At 37.5% G+C, this 12,781-nt stretch overlaps 1 protein-coding gene across 8 annotated transcripts in view; it reads right to left on the bottom strand.

Annotated features, from left to right (window-relative positions):
* LMNTD1 (lamin tail domain containing 1) overlaps positions 1–12,781 on the bottom strand; it is a 446,849-nt gene that overhangs the window by 375,774 nt on the left and 58,294 nt on the right. The window contains exon 2 of one of the 8 annotated variants that reach the window (XM_086713807.1): positions 4,437–4,587. The exons of the other annotated variants lie outside the window; for them this stretch is intronic. The gene's annotated coding sequence lies outside the window, so the exon portion shown is untranslated. The remainder of the gene's footprint in view (positions 1–4,436; positions 4,588–12,781) is intronic. 8 annotated transcript variants of the gene reach the window in all.

Genomic DNA, 12,781 nt, shown 5'->3' with positions numbered 1-12,781 from the left:
AACTGTATTCTAATGGAAGTAATTTGGATTTCACTATGACTCATCAAGGTCCTTCTCAGTTAACTTTACTCTCAAAATCACAAATTGAAAAGAGAAAAGTATAAGTGTGCCTCTGAAATTTCTTAGAAGTTTTTTATTATTCTGATGAAGAATAAGTGACTGACACAGTTTGGGGGTGTTTTCAGAATTGAAGGTCTTGGGGAGGATTGTTTTATCATTGAAATGCATTCTCTAATTCCTTCTTTGTACACACACACACACACACACACACACACGCACACGCACACATACACATACACATACACACAAGTACACACAAATAAGATGTCACATCTTAAGAAATTTTGGAGTACCTCCTAATTTAAGCCTGACCCTTAAAGATTGGTGATCCCTAGGGTTTTGTCTTTGGTCCATCTCTCTACTTACTCTTCATGTTCTCACTGAATGATGATGTTCACTTCCATGGTTTTAACTTCCATCTATATGCTTAGAACTTCTAAATCATTCTAACACTGACCTTGTCTTAAACTTCAAATTCCTATATCCATCTGCTTAATAACATCTATACCTGTATACTTCTTACTTTCCTAAATTCAAAACTTCAAAACCTCATCTCCTCATTCTCTAACTCACACTAACAAAATTGGCTAAATCTTTTCTCTCAATTATTAGCATTTCCATCTGTTTAGTCATAAGAAAACAAAAACCTAGAGTTTTATTCTAGACCTGGTGTCGGAAAACTACATTCCATGTACATATTTTCATAACTAAAGTTTTATTGGAACACAGCAACACCCATTCATTTATATGTGTTGATGGCTGCCCTTCTACTACAGTGGCACAGTGGAGTGAGGTAGAGGCCATATGGCCCACAAAGCCTAAAATATTTGCTATTTGGCCCTTTATTTAAAGAAGTTTGCTGGCTCCTATCTTAGATCATTCCCTCTCTCAGAAGGCAAAAGCTACCTATTTTTTCTTCCTATATATTTCTCAAATTCATTCCTACCACCTCTCAAACTTAGGCTCTCACATAGATGATTGCAACAACCTCCCAACCCCCATCCCTCACCTACTACCAGAATGATACATCTAAAACACACATTTTATTGTTATACTGTTGTGGAAAACTCTTCACAGATCTCTAACATTCTTGCACATCTTGTGAGCAGAGGCATTGAAAGCTTTTATTCCAGATTATCTTTTCAAGAATATTTGTATGGCAAACATCCTTAGAAAATATAGTGTCTTCCTCTAGGAGAGAACAGATTTTTTTGCTGTACACAGTATAATAAAAATAATCTCTTCCCCCAGGGAAAGATTGGGCAAGTTTGCATACATCTTCCTTATAAAATATTGGGGAATTCTGAGCTTTGGGTCTCTTGGCTGTGATGCAAAACCACTATTGCACAATATCCACCTGGGCCCATCTTCCTGTTGCCCCCATGGAAGGAAAACCATATGAATTTGAACCTCACCCTGTCATGAGTAACAAAATCCTTTGTCTCTGACCCAGGAGTCTTGTGTCCAAGCATTTATGAAATTCTAATAGCCTAACTTGTTAGCTTGCAAAGTGATTAAAATCTCAAACCCTTCACAGTCTGTAACATTAAGCCCCTCTCTATTTCTCTCCAATACCTATAGACTGAAGTCCAAGTGCCTTAGCCCTCAGTACTCTGAGTGGATCTGTCCCTCTACCATCCTTCTCCTCATATTAGTTACTCATGGTCCACAGCTGATCATAGTTCTCCAATTAGCACATCCTATTCTGTATCTTCCCATCTTTCTCACCTTGTTCCTTCTGCTTGAATTGCCTGCTAGTCTCCCCAACCAGAGTTCTTCTTTTCCCCTTTCTCACCTCAGACTTTTTTTAGCCTGCAACCTCCTTTTCATACCATAAACACAGTGCAGGCATTATCCCCATTTGACAGCACCCATTCCTAGGTTAAATTCAGATTCCTTCTTGTGGGTTTCCAGAGCACCCTGAGAACTACTGAATCAGCCCTTACCATATTTATGAAAGTGTCCATCTGTGTGTTTGTCTCACCCATAAGACCCAGAGTTACTTGAATAAAGAGACAGTATCTTCTTCATCTTGGTATCCCCAGCACCTCATTTGATGCTAGTACCTGTGAATGCTCAGTAAATATTTGTTGAACTGATAAGAACTGAAATAAACTAAACTGATTTTATTAACTCTAATGCCCTTACTTCTCACTCAAAGAAAAAAAAAAATAATCCTTTTCATTTGTATTCTTAAACTGGGAAAATTGGTTTCCTGCTTCCTTTTTAAATGCTATTTTCCTTTTTAGAATATGACTCATTAAGACTTAAGTCCTTCCAGAAGAGGTAAGAATTTAATAAAACATTCTATAGAGGAGTGATATTTCTCTAAATCTAGTTTTATTCCCCAAACCATATTGGATTAGTCAAATGATTCTTGATATAAGTAACTGAAAAGAAAAGCAGCCCAATTCTTTAACACTAAGCACTTGAGGATTGTACTGAATAATGCCAGAGAATATAGGCCATGTGAATAGACTCAGCATTGCCTGAGTACTCTGTCTCCTGGGAAAACCCCCTGATTAGGGCACTGAATTATCAGTTCTAAAGGAAATGTTTTCTAGTCTTTAGTTAACCAGGTGAGACAATGTGGCACACTAGTGCAGGAGGTGGGAAGGATGTCATCATTCTATTGTTCAGGACCATCTCGCATAAAGTGTGTGGTGAGAAATTCATCTTTTGGAAAGCACACAGAGCACTCTGACACCAGGCCTTTTAGAACATCCCCAGCACTTAAAAGTTTACAAATGGTGGAGACTGCTTACCATTCCCTTGATTACCCTAGGGAAGGATTTATGCTTTTAAAAACTGAAGAAGAAAGGAAAAGAAAAAAGAAGAGTGGGGAGGAGAAGAAACCATTGTTAGCATCCTAGGTTTTTAAAGGCTTCCTTATACGGTTCTCACTGATGCACATAAAATAATTCCAGGCAATGTAGTTTCTCACCTAGAGGCTAGAATTGATATATTGAGGCTTCCAGATAATTCTTACAAACCCAAATGAACCCATCCATCCACAATGCGGTAGGTAGACTAAACACTCACTGCACCATGCATTCCAATCAAGGAATTCTATATCTAATGAAACTTGGCTAAAATATCTTTGAATATTTTATTGGGTACAGTATTTACACACTCTAGGGAAAAATCTTTTCTTACATCTTCCCACTGACTTTTCTGAATAATATAATCGCTGGTCCCTGTGAACCTAGATTAAGAAATTTAACCTGACAATTCAATCAGTCCTACAACTGCTGTCATTAAAATACTAATTTTTTAAAAATTTGGTGGTAGAGGGGCGCCGGGTGGCTCACTTGGTTAAACACCTAACTTTGGCTCAGGTCATGATCTCACGGTTCATGAGTTGGAGCCCCACATCAGGCTCTCTGCTGTCTGCACAGAGCCTGCTTCAGATCCTCTGTTTCCCTCTCTCTCTACCCTCCCTGCTCTCTCTCTCTCCCAAAGATAAAAAATAAAAATAAAATAAATTAAAACGTGGTGGTGGAAAAGGGACATGGTCTGCCTTCACCTCAAGCTACATTACAAAACCAAAAATATGCCCCCTCCCTAGTTAAAAGGCAGGGCTCTAGCCTAAGTATAAATCCATATTGCATCAGGACAACCCTTCACAACAACTAGCTTGTCCTTTTCTGAATCCTTTGCTTACTACCAATGGTAAGCGTAATGCATCAAATTACCTAAATATAATCCACCAAAGTATTAATGAATTAATGACTTAAGACATATATTTTGACTTCATATAAGTGGGAATGATTTCAGGATTTGAAATATCTTGTTGAAACATTTGGCTATAAAAATAACAGATATATTTAGTATAAAAACTATTTCTTAACATCTTACTAATACTTTGATATTGGAGAAAAAGTCTAAAAATTCCTAGTCTTTTTTGCTTTCTTATAAAATCTATGGTTAGTATGTCTTTTTTAAGACAGCAGGAAAAAAAAACTTTAAATAAGCTATGGCAAAATTAAGTTTATTGTTTATTTTAAAAGACATTGGTAGTGACATTTACATATATGCAAGATGTTTTTGTCTATTTCCTAAAATAAAAATTTTATGAAAGAAAAAGTTCAGGATTTTGAGAACTAATCAATGCACTTAAAATGCTAAGCATAACAGATGCTCGGTAGGGAAATATGTTCAAAATAGCTAGAAAGTAGCTCTCCAATAATGTTGACAATGCAAGATTATTGCAATATTTGCAAAAGAGAATTGCAACAAAAGAAGACTTGCATATTTAATTCATTAGCTTTAATTTCTCCCTGAATATCAAGGGATTAAATTCATTTGCATCAGGCTTTGGTGTTAATCCGAAGAATTTATTAGCTCCTCTGCAGCATTGTTTTAACAGTACTTACTGTTTTCTTTCTAGATGTTCTGAGATTTTAACCTCGTAGGTTCCAGGAAGTTTCAGCAGAATATCAAGGTAAAATCACCATTCTTTCAGTCTTGGACTCCTGGGGCAGCTACAGCCAGGTTTGTTGTGGGTTGTCCCAGGCAGCAGCTGTGCTGTTACAAGGGAATGTTCTCCATTTAACTGGGCATGGTCTACTGCATTAGTTATATGAGTAAATAACAGGCAAGGGTGTATTGTATGAAAGTTTGTGCTTGACTGGCTCAAGTATGCTTATTATAATAGATTTTAAAATATTCAGATGACATATGCTTACAAAAGCATGGTGGTAATTATAAAATCTATGGTCTATTGTGCCGATCACTACCTATCTTCCTGACTACCATCTTTGTTCTAAGAAGGATGACCATTTTAAGATAAAAGTTCCAGGTCTGTAGGATGCATGATGTGAAAAACTGTTTTCATGATTGTTTATCAATTCTACTCTCTTAGAGACACTAATTTTCTGACTCATCACAGCTTTTTATTTTTCCCTTTAAAAGAGTTCTACCATATTGTACATTAAGCTTTCATTATGTTGATGTTTTTCACAGTTTTATTTTACATTTAACTTCCTATCATTGTTGTATCCTTGAGTTGTTGATTTGCATGACAGCATTTACTCCAGTACAGATAAGAAGCACATGCATTTCATCACTCCTGAGAAGTAAGGTTTTAATGACAATGGTAATTCCAAAGCAAGGATTTCAAAACTTACAAATGACCTAATGGCACTAGAAAAATATTCTATTTATAGCCCATGCTGCATATATAACAATTTGGTATTTATTTCTCTTTCTTATGACAGGGAAATGAGCCCCTTGTTTATTATAAGAAAAACAGTAGCTGTCTATAATTAAAGACCATATTTCTTCATTCAAACCTGAAACATCGAAATTGATAACTCTTAAATAAAAAATTCCAGCTACTGCCCACCCTTTTAAAAAATTTCTTCACATAAGTGGCATGATTTAAGATTGGCTCATTTCTGTCCAGTTTGCTTGCAATATTCAAAAGCAGCAATAATATTTGCTTTCTTAATTGCAAAGGACTGCATCCAGGTATTGTCCTCAAAATCATCAAATCTGTTTATGCAGATTTATCTGTCTAGGTTCTTGCCTCTAAATGCATTTGAATCAGAGCTACTCATAGTACTGACATATTTTATGTTTGCAGATTAGATTACTCTGCTGTGCTGTTAAAAATTCATCTTCAGTAAAATGAGATTGGATGATTTCTAATCTTTTATGTTCAAACTTTCTATGTTGTTGAATTCTCCAAGGAAATGGGAATCATTTCCTATGGTAGTATATTTTATGGTTTACAAGCCTCAAAATGTGGAGTTCTTTCTTAATCATTTCTGCAGTAATGACTGAGGCCTTTTGCTGTCATTTACATAGGAAATGTAGTTGGTATTGGGACCCAAGAGAGCACAAGTTGAGACAAGTACAAACAGATTGAAAGAGAAATACTAGCAATGTCCTAAGAAGCAGAAACTTTCTAATTCTCTGTTGTTATTAAATTAAAAGTGATATGAACTAATGAAAGCAGCAAATCTAGGTGCAACGTGAATATGGGATTAAAAACATACAAAAGGGAAAATAAGAAGTCCTTCCATCAAGGTTGCAATATGATGAGATATCACCATTATCAGAAGCTGAACTTCCAAAGAAACACACAGTCCCACTGGTGTTTTCACAGAAAGTTGTTTTGGGAAAGAAGGAAAAAGAAAACTGTCAATATTCTAGCAATAACTGAGGTTCCTGTGTTATGTACACAGGAGATTCAACTGAACAGGAGGATGAATGAGAGAATAGAGGTTTTCATATCTATATATACATACATTAGCTTAAAAAATTAACAGATTCATTATCCAGTTTTTTGTATTATTTTCATAGTTTTATTATAAATATAAATACATGTGAGATATATTCTCCCAGATGTACACCAAATTCTTCGTGGTGACTACTTCTGGGAAATGACTTTGTGGAGTGAGAAATGGTGGAGGACCTCCAGTTTTTAATTTGTAGAATTCAGTATTATTTTTTTCTGTGCATGTATTTTATGCAGTAAAATGTATATCTCTTTCCTTTGAAATTCATAAATAGAAGCTATCATATATCCTGGAGTTAAAAAACAAAAACAAACCTATCCTGGCCTTCCATACTAAGAATTAATTTGTGCTGAGCTAAACCCTTGTGACAAGTTTACTAACTAAGACTTCTCAACTTTAGTTATTTAGTGGCTATTTCCTCTAGAACAAATTGTTTTAAAGTGAAATTCTAATGTAATATGGGCAGGCAGTATATTGTTTCTAATGTTACTGCCCTTTTTTATTAATAAAAATGCAGCCCAGCATTAACCTTAATCACTGTCTGCCAGGGGATACATAATCACAATACAGGGTTTACCAATTTCCCCAAGAGCTTGCTATAGGCAGGCTGCCTCAGGGATTTCTTTCACTTTCCATGTTTGCATTTCCCGTAGGATACAAGTGATAGAAAATACACATATGTGGACACAGAGTCTAAAGGACTCACAGTTCATAATATTCCGGTTATAGGGTGAGCCAGAGATTAAGCTGCTGTAAGCAGTGGCTTCTATTTTGACACTCCCTCCTAAATCCTGTCACCTCTCAAAAATAATCATCACGTCTTCTGTTTTGGTGCCAGCCATAGCCCTGGTCATTTCATATACATCTCATATAAACTATATCTAAAATGTAATTCACTGGACTCTCATCCTTTGTGAAATGTTGCAGGTAGGATTTTCCAGGAAATAGATTCTAAAACAGAAGTTTGCACACAGGATGTTACAGGATGTGTTCATGGGGGTCAACATCTATACAAATGTGAAGGAAGTCAGATTGCACAGAGAAAGCAATTGGGCTGCATGGGAGTTCCAACAGAGGCTCATTCAATCCTATGGTGACCTCTGCAACTAGAATGGCCATGTAAAATTGTCCCAAATTAGAGCAAGGTTAGACATTAGTCTCCTGAGTAGACTAGTCTTTAGATGCAGGCAGGGGCAGTACATCGGGAAAAATGGCTCTTTTCAGCCCAGCACTGTCACCAGAGAAGGGATACTCAGCTGTAAGAAGTCTGCCATCATACTCCCAACAGCTGGAGGAGTTAGTGCTTCCATCCAGAAGGGTGGAGCTGAGCAATGCTCCACAGGGGCCAGCACATTAAATATACCAACCTCTTTCTAAAATAGCAGTTGGCACTTACCAGAATAAATCATTTAACTGAGACTCTTCTGTTTGGTTCATTTGTACACTCTTTTTTTCTTTTTAATGTTTGTTTATTTTTGAGAGAGAGAGAGAGAGAGAGCATGAGCGGGGGAGGGCAGATAGAGAGGGAGACACAGAATCTGAAGCAGGCTCCAGGCTCTGAGCTGTCAGCACAGAGCTAGATGAGGGGCTCTAACTCACGAACTACAAGATCATGACCTGAGACAAAGTTGGATGCTTAACCAACTGAGCCACCCAGACACCCCCTTTTGTACACTCTTAATATGGACCATACATAAATATGCTCTAGTTTATTTATTCATTAATTCATTCAGTTTGTTTCAATCCAATAACTAGGTGTAACTAGGTGTTGAGTACCTACAATATGCCAAGTATTTCTTAGCTCTGGTGATACAGAAATGGATATGGCATAGTTCAGAAGAATGATCGTCATGTTATAAAATATTTATTGAATTTTTACCACGTGCCAGGTTCTGTGAATTTCATTTAATTCTCTAACAACCTTGTAAATTACATTCTATTTTTATCCCCATTTTTCAGTTGGGAGGACTCATGATTGGGGGGTTTAGTAATTGTTCCAAGATCATTCTGCTAATATGGTTTGGAAGAGGGTTTAAACCCCAATAGAATAACTTCAGAACTGGAGCTCCTAACCACCAAGCCTGGAGAGTTGGAGAAAACATCCTGAATGATGTAATACTGAGAGCAACTTGGGTGATGATTAGGATTATCAAGGTTAAACTGCATTCTCAGCAGAGAGCTACCACTAACAAAACAAAGAAGTGAAGTGGAACCACAAGCAGTGCAAGATTACTAGAGCATAAAAGTGCAAGGCAGGGAGTGGCAGGAGGTGAAATGGAGGTGGAGATAGGGGCCAGGTCACAGTGAGCCTACTATGCCATGCTAAAGCTTAATCCTGAAGGACAGGAAACCATCCAAGGGTTTAAAATAAGGAAAAAGAAAGTATAGAATTTGTGCCTCAAAAGATTTCTCGCTTTGGTGGAGGATTCAGGGTGCAGTGACATGCTGAAGACATGTGAATTAGTTGTGGAGGAACTGGCTGGGCAGTTGGATATTTGAACCTGAAGTGCAGATGAGGGTGAGGGCTAGATATAGTTTAGTGACTTATCAGAATGTGAGTAGTAATTAAAACCATAGGGTTAATATGATATTATGGAAGTTTTCTACATTGAGTGTTGAAAATAAGAACAGGAGACAGAGTACCAAATCTTATGGAAGGGTAAGCAGAGAAGAGTTTACAAAGGGCTGGAGACAGGGGAAGTGCCCAGTATCAGTGAGAGAGAGACAGCAAGAACCTTACAAGAGCTTTGCAATGAAAAGAATAGTCCCCAGTGCCAAAGGCATAGGATAAATCAGATAATTTTAGTGCTGGAAAGTGCTATTGGGGTTTGGCAATATGTGAGCCATTGGTGACTTTGCCAAGAAGTGAAGAGGGTAGGAGCCTTATTGCCCTGAGTTGGCAAGGTGAATGGGAAATAAAAGGGTGGAACTTAACATGGTGTTGATAATTCATTCAATAAGGTAGAAAGGAAATGAACACAAAATGGGGACCCAATGTCAGAAGGACATTGCTTTAAAAAAAATCCCTACACTCAGAGAAATACAAATCAAAACCACAATGAGATACCACTTCACACCTGTCAGAATAGCTAAAATTAACAAGTGTTAGTGATGATGCAGAAAAATTGATAGTGGGAATGCAAACTGGTGCAGCCACTCTGGAAAACAGTATGGAGTTTCCTCAAAAAGTTAAAAATATAACTACCTTAGATCCAGCGATTGCACTACTAGGTATTTACCTAAAGGATACAAATAGACAGATTTGAATGGGTACATGTACCTCAATGCTTGTAGCAGCATTAACAATACCAAAGTATAGAAAGAGCCCAAATGTCTACCGACTGATGAATGCATAAAGAAGATATAGTATACATACACAATGGAATATTATTTGGCCATCAAAAGAAATGAAATCTTGCCATTTTCAAAGAATTAGATGGAGCTAGAGTACATTATGCTAGGCAAAATAAGTCAGGCAGGGAAGAAAAATACTATATAATTTCAGTCTTATGTGGAATTTAAGAAACAAAACAGATGAACATATGGGAAGGGGGAATAAAGAGAGAGGGAAACAAACCATAAGAGACTGTTTATGATAGAGAACAAATTGAGGGTTGCTGGAGGGGAGTTGGGTGTGGGGAATGGGCTAAATGGGTGATGGGCATTACGGAGGACACTTGTGTTGAACACTGGGTGTTATATGTAAGTGATGAATCACTAAATTCTACTCCTGAAAACAATATTATACAATATGTTAAGTAGCTAGAATTTAAGTAAAAATTTGAAAAAAATAAAAATAATCAATCAATCAATCCCTAGACAACTAATATATGTCAGATGCTAGGAAGACAGAAATGACTGAGATCTCGTCCCTCCCTTCAAGGGATTCATAATTTAGTGCAGGAGATAGAAACACAAACAGCTACAGTAAAATGTGATGACAGTGGAAACAGCAGTATGATAAGAGAACAGCAGGAAGAGGCAAAAGACCCTGAATTTGCTTAGAGTTCGAGGAAGTAAGTGAATTAGCTGAAGATCAACAGATAATCGGCAGAAAATTGAACAGCTGTGGAACAGCATGGAGGAGGAGTGTAAAAGACGGGCATCATTTATTGAAATGAACGTTCAGTGTAGATGAGTGCAAGACACTGGTGGAAGCAAGAGATGATGCTAGAAAGGTAAAACTGAGTTCAAATGACAACACACTTTGTTTACCACATTAAAGAGTTGGGCTTATTCTGCTAAGCGATTGAGGAGCTTACTGAAGAGCTTTAAGCAGACCAAGTAATATGAAAAATTGTTTTAAAAGCTGGTAAGAGAGAAGAGGGTGGCTTTGGAGGAAGCAACTCAGGAGTTAGGAAGACCAGTTATGAGACCACCGCCATTTATGATGAGGGAGTGACTAATATAGCAAGGATGGTAATGAAGAGGAGGGACAGATTTGAAAAAAAAAAAGAAATAGAATTAATAGAATATGATTATGCTGATTTGGGGCAGGAGAAGGAAAGGAACAACAAAAAGATCATTCCAGATTTCTGAATTGGTGGCTGGATAGATGTCACTAGAATTAACTGAAACAGGGATGCCTATGTCAGCCATTGGGTGGCTCAGTCGGATGAGCAAGTAACTCTTGATTTCAGCTCAGGTCATGATCTTACAGTCATTGGATAGAGCCCTACATCAGGTTCTGTGCTGAAAGCTTAGAGCCTGCTTGGGATTCTCTCTCTCCCTCTTACTCTGCCCCTCCTCCCCTCACATGCACATTCTCTCTATATATATCAAAAGAACACAAATAAACATTTGTTTTAGACCCTCGAGAAAGTTAGGATAGAAGGAGCACACTTAAACATCATAAAAGCCATTTATGAAAAGCCCACAGCTAATATCATCCTCAATGGGGAAAAACTGAGAGATTTTACCCTGAGATCAGGAACACGACAGGGATGTCCACTCTCACCGCTGTTGTTTAATACAGTGTTGGAAGTGCTAGCATCAGCAATCAGACAACAGAAGGAAATCAAAGGCATCAAAATTGGCAAAGATGAAGTCAAGCTTTCACTTTTTGCAGATGACATGACACTATACATGGAAAACCCGATAGACCCCACCAAAAGTCTGCTAGAACTGATACATGAATTCATCAAAGTCACAGGATACAAAATCAATGTACAGAAATCGGTTGCATTTTTATACACCAATAATGAAGCAACAGAAAGACAAATAAAGAAACTGATCCCATTCACAATTGCACCAAGAATCATAAAATACCTCAGAATAAACCTAACCAAAGATGTAAAAGATCTGTATGCTGAAAACTATAGAAAGCTTATGAAGGAAATTGAAGAAGATACAAAGAAATAGAAAAATATTCCATGATCATGGATTGGAAGAATAAATATTGTTAAAATGTCAATACTACCCAAAGCAAGCTACACATGCAATGCAATCCCAATCAAAATTGCACCAGCATTCTTGAAACTAGAACAAGGAATCCTAAAATTTGTATGGAACCACAAAAGATCCCAAATAGCCAAAGTAATACTGAAGAAGAAAACCAAGTGGGAGGCATCACAATCCCAGACTTTAGCCTCTACCACAAAGCTATAATCATCAAGACAGTATGGCATTGGCACAAAAACAGACACATAGACCAATGGAATAGAACAGAGACTCCAGAATTGGACCCACAAATGTATGGCCAACTAACCTTTGACAAAGCTGGAAAACTGACAGTCTCTTTAACAAATGGTGCTGGGAGAACTGGACAGCAACATGCAGAAGAATGAAACTAGGCCACTTTCTTACACCATGCACAAAAATAAACTCAAAATGGATGAAGGACCTGAATGTGAAACAGGAAACCATCAAAACCCTAGAAGAGAAAGCAGGAAAAAAACCTCTCTGACCTCAGCTGCAGCAATTTCTTACTCATCACATCTCCAAAGGCAAGGGAATTAAAAGCAAAAATGAACTATTGGGACCTCATGAAGATAAAAAGCTTCTGCACTGCAAAGGAAACAGTCAACAATACTAAAAGGCAACCGACAGAATGGGAAAAGATATTTGCAAATGACATATTGGTTAAAGGGCTAGTATCCAAAATGTATAAAGAACTCATCAAACTCCATACCCAAAAAAACAAATAATCCAGTGAAGAAATGGGCAGAAGACATGAATAGACACTTTTCTAAAGAAGACATCCAGATGGCCAACAGGCACATGAAAAGATGCTCAACGTCACTCCTCATCAGGTAAATACAAATCAAAACCACACTCAGATACCACATCACGCTGGCCAGAGTGGCTAAAATGAACAAATCAGCATACTATAGATGCTGGAGAGGATGTGGAGAAACAGGAATCCTCTTGCACTGCTGGTGGGAATGCAAACTGGTGCAGCTGCTCTGGAAAACAGTGTAGAGGTTCCTCAAAAAATTAAAAATAGATCTACCCTATGACCCAGCAATAGCACTGCT

Source organism: Puma concolor, chromosome B4, assembly GCF_028749965.1.
Source record: "Puma concolor isolate L17-30 chromosome B4, mPumCon1.1.hap2, whole genome shotgun sequence".
In the NCBI taxonomy this organism is placed as follows: Eukaryota; Metazoa; Chordata; class Mammalia; order Carnivora; family Felidae; genus Puma; species Puma concolor.
Note: the sequence above shows the minus strand (reverse complement) of the source record. Positions and strands in the feature narration are given on the sequence as shown.